Genomic DNA, 5193 nt, shown 5'->3' with positions numbered 1-5193 from the left:
TAAAATATTAAAATGTAATTGCAATTGGATACAGCATGTATACTGACAGAAACACACAATGGAAATATGTTCTTTAGAACTTGATCCATTCATCTGATCTTGTTATAATCAATGTTTCAATGTTTCTGGTGGAAACAACTTGTTATATTAAGGCCTTCTTCTACTCATTCATTAAGTATCCATTTCCCTGGGACTAAGCAAATCAAGGAGTCACTGGTGGTATTTCAATAAGTACTTGTTCATTGCAAGAATACCCAGGTAATTACTTACAGAGGTTCAACTTAGAAATTAAGAAGTTGAAGTTGTTTTGCTAGAAGAGTAAAACAAACTCTCTTAAATGTATCACAGGACAGAAAACACTGTGGTCCATAAACAAGACCAGACACAGAAGGACAGAAATCAGTTGTGGTCCATAGCAAGACCAGAAGCATTAATTGAGAATTACTCCCTTGTTACTGTCCTCCACCGGAGCCAGACGGAGGAGGACACAGGGTCCCTGCCAATATGCGGGTGAAAGGTGCAGAGTCATGACACAGACACTGGGAGTCCGGTGAAAACAAACAGAAGGCGAGTGGCTGCAGACTCGCTTATTCTGGGAAGCATTTGGGGTTATAAGGGGTTGGCTAACCAATCATGGTTTCCCATGCCGTCCTATGATATCCAATGGTAGTCTGTCTCTGGGCAGATCACCTCTCAGCAGGTTGTCATTGCCCGACTGCCCTGGGCCTTCAAGTATGCGGAAGCCCTTTCCCCATTCCTTATGGCAGGTGGCCTGAACTGGGCCGGGTTCTTTGTTATGCCATACACTCCCTGTATAATATTTTTTTACTTGGTGTTGAGATCAAAGGATGTAATTTGGATCAATGAGCCCATTGAGACACACTGTGTGGCATCTGTGAACAAAGGAGAAACACTGAAGCTGAACTTGAGTTTGCATTTCTCCCTAGACATGGAGAAGTGTGTGAAATGTCCAGATCATCAGTATGCCAACACTCAGTGAAGGTACTGCCCCCCCAATTCTTTGATCATTCTGGCTTATGGTAAACCCTTGGGGCAGGCTCTAGCAGGCACAGCCCTGTCTCACTATCCTCATAGCTGGGGTTCTTGTTCTCTTTTTGAAGCACAGAGGCACTCCCATAGTCAAGGCCAGTAACCATGGTCCCAGCTACATCCTGCTCATCTTCTCACCTGTTTTCTCTGCTCCTTACTCTTCATTGGCCTTCCAAACATAGCCACCTGCATCCACTGTCAGATCATGCTTCGAGTTCTGTTTGGTCTGTTTGTTTCCAGTCTTACGCAAAACTATGACTGTGTTCTGGACTTTAATTTCACTGTTCAAAGAAGAATGAGGTGGCTACTGTTACCATGGCACCTAGTTTCATCATCCCCATCTACATTCTTTTCCAACGTTTTCGAATCTGGATGTAAATCTTTCCACCCTTTGTTGACACAGATGAACACTCAGAATGTGGTCACATCATCAACATGTGTAACAACAGCTCATTCACTGCTTTCTACCATGTCCTGGGATACATGAGTACCCTGGCCATGGTGAGTTTCAGGGTAGCTTTCCTAGCCATTAGGCTGACACAGTCAATGAAATCAACTTCCTGACCTTCAGCATACTGGTCTTCTGTAGCATATGGGTCATCTTACTCCCTGTCTACTGCAGCAGCAGTGGTATGTCCATGGCGGCCAATGAGGTCTTCTATGTCTTGGCCTCTAGAATGGGGCTGGGGTGCTAGACTGCACCTTGTTCAAAAGAGCTACAATATCTCATTAAGACAAGAAATTCTCTGCATTGGTTCAGGAATAAAATGCACTCTAACAGTTTTCCTTCTTACTGTAAATACACGTTTCCTAAAATGCACGCAGGTTCTGAAACAAGTGTGTACTATTTTCTCATTCAGCAGGGACATATAGGCACAAAAGCTATTGATAAAAATACTTCAGAGGTAGAGAGATGACTCAGTGGTTAAGAACACATATTGCTCTTGCAGAGGACCTGCATTCAGTTCTCAGCACCCAAATGGCAGCTAACAGTTGTGGATAATGTCACGTTCAAGGGAACTGACGACCTCCTCTGGCAACCACAGGCATTGCACACCTGGCGTACTTATATAAATGAAGGTGAAACACTCAGAAATATTAAAACAAAAAGAAAACCTACTATCACCAAGAAAAAAATCTCCCCTCAAAGGGAATATGAGATGCTTTACTCTTCTCACTGCTGAAGCAAAAACAAATGGGAAGAAGTGTTACAAGGGTTTATCTAGTGTACATTTTCAGAGGATGCATCCCATCATGGTGAGGAAGGCATGGTAAGAGTAGCAGAGTCTAGCTGTTTGTACTGCATCTGTCAACAGGAATCAGGGAGCAAACAGGAATTTATGTTCTCTATAAAACCTCAAAGGCAGCTGGGCATAGTGGCAAACGCCTTTAATCCCAGCACTCAGGCGGCAGAGACAGGTGGATCTCTGTGAGTTCAAGTCCAGCCTGGTCTACATAGTGAGTGCCAGGCCAATTGGGGCTACAGGGAGACCCTGTTTCAAAAAGACAAAAATAAATAAATAAATAAATAACCTCAAAGCCAGTCCCCAATGACCCACAATCAAGACTCCATTTCATAAAGATTCCAAAATATTTAAAAGCAATGTCACAAGCCTGGGACCAAGTGTTCACACACATGAAAATATGGGTGATGTTTCACTGTTGCACAGAAATGTCCGACAGACCATGGACAGGTGCCATCTTCCTAATGTGGGTGGCACCCTCCTGCCTAGGATCATCACTGCTAAGCTTGTTGACTGCTATGCTCTGGAAGAGAGGATAGGTAGGGTGAGTCAGCCACACCTCTCAACCAGTTGGACCTATTTGGAGGAAGGGAGGGGCTAATGCTATATATATAAACTGTGAGAGCCACAGGGAGGATCTTTTGCCATTTTGTGAGGATGTGGGGAAATCACCATCCATGCTTGAATGAAGACATCCCTGTGTGGGCCTTAGAAGAGGTGCAATCACATTTCTGTAAGTCAAACTCCACCCATTGCTCTGTAAATAAGCCCAATAAACTCACTGGTTTCCCATGCTGTAGTCTGGCAAAAACAAGCCTTCATCTGTCATAGAGACCAAGGGAGGAGACAGCGTGTTTACATATGCCAGAAGTAATTTTACCTACACATATTCAAACCACAATATAAAATTAATTCAAGAGCCAAACGAGTGAGCATGGCCAGGGAGCACAGACTTAACTTACCTCAAACCACATATGCCCAAGTACAGAAGCCTGACTTTTCCTCCCTTTCTGTAGTAACAGAAAAATGTCATATGCCAATGCATTGGTGGTAACATCAGGTACACATATTTCTTGTCAAGTAGGGAGAGCTCTGTAACAAAATTCATATCCCATTTGATAACATTATTGGTGGGTGAACAGTAGGGAGCAGGAACATTGGCTGTGACCCCCACAGACATGTGAGCATCAGGAATAGATTATGTAGTGTCACAGTTCAGGGCGGAGGTTCCTTCCTTTTGGCTTTCCCTGGCTCATTTGGAAAGAAAAGCGTTTTGTAAGTAGGATAAGAAGCCCTGTATAAATGGTACCTCCAACTGCTAGTTTTATCTTTCTGAAAATAAATCTTTATTGAAACATATTGTTGTAATTAGTGTGTAATTGTTGTAATTATTGTTGTAATTAGGTGGCCATCACTTCTGTTCTGATTCCATTGTGGCACTACCTCTTTAAGATGTCATGGTTAAACTGTCAAGGTCTCATTCCTCGTCCTCAATGGTTAAGGATACAGCTAAGTGAGATTTGAACAGGATTAAGAAGGTTCTTCCCTTGGAATTCTAAAAGAAAGCAGGAAATATATCGACAAAGAGTATACAAGTCCTTAAAGACGAGAGCTCCCTTAGAACTCACTGGATCCTACCATGTGTCTCTGTGAGCAACCACCTCAACAAGCTGGGCATGGGTACCCAAGAGTTTCTAGCACTTGGTTGGGAAATGATGCCCCTTAATTTGAAATGACTTAAACAGGTGAATCTCTGTAGTGAAAATTGGAGTGTCTGGCCTCAGAACTGTATGACCTCATGGCTTTACCATCTGACCAGTTGCAATCACTGCCCAGAGTATCTAAAGATGTTAATGATATGCCTAATGCAGCCAATATAATGGACATTTTTTTTTATTTCGAGTTAGTTTTGGGAAATATTAATCCCATACCCATAAATTAGAGTAAGCTTACACACATTTTGAATGTCACTGTTTATGGCAAATATATCTTCTGTAAGTTTCACAGTGAAAAGTAATCCTAAAATGAAAATCTCTGACATCAGAAAATTGATGCAAAACCTTAGCAAACATCTCACACCCATTACATGTACAGTAAGAACACTCCTAGAAAAGAATTCCATAATAATCAAATAGAAATTTTAGCATGCACTATTTTGTAACATTTGACCAATAAGTATTTATAACTGAATGTCAATTTCAGAAACCATGTATTTTTGTGTGTATGCACTCATTCACGTCTGTGTGGTATGCATGTGTCAAGGTGCTTGTTGGTCAGAGGACAACCTCAGGTGTCATTCCTCACCTCCTACCTGTTTATGCCAGGGTCTATGGATTTCTGCAGTGTAAAGCAGGCTATATAGCCTATGAGCTTTCAGGTATACTTCTGCTTCTACCTCCTACAGCATCAAGGGTATATTGGGATTAGGTGGTGCACTGCTGTGTCTGAGTTTATGTAGATTCATACCCTCACATTTTCAAACACACGTCATGAGCTCTTTTCCTACTGTGCCATCTCTGGAGCCCAAATGTTTTTAGGATGTCCTTGACATTGTAAAAACCCAGAAAGGGCAGATTTTACTCTTGTGAATAACACTGCATTGTTTTAGACATGGGTGAGTGCTTTGGTGACCCAAAAGACGTGCAAGCCAATGTCAGAAAATACTTATATTGTTTAGTGGGAAGAATTTAGTAAAATTTTATTATCCTTTTATTGGAATCTGTGCTTTGCACAGGATTATATAATGGCAGTCAATGGCTTATGTTTATGTACTGCATTTTTATAGACCAATAGCAGGTAGGCTGTCACATTTTTTTAAAGGATACATACAAGTCATTGGAGTGGTTAACAGGATCATATTCAATGTCCTAGTTTTATTTTCTTTGTGTGGTCCATTTCT

The sequence above is a fragment of the Nannospalax galili genome, unplaced genomic scaffold (assembly GCF_000622305.1).
Source record: "Nannospalax galili isolate Female #2095 unplaced genomic scaffold, S.galili_v1.0 scaffold1519, whole genome shotgun sequence".
Classification (NCBI taxonomy): Eukaryota; Metazoa; Chordata; class Mammalia; order Rodentia; family Spalacidae; genus Nannospalax; species Nannospalax galili.
This window is presented reverse-complemented; position numbering follows the sequence as displayed.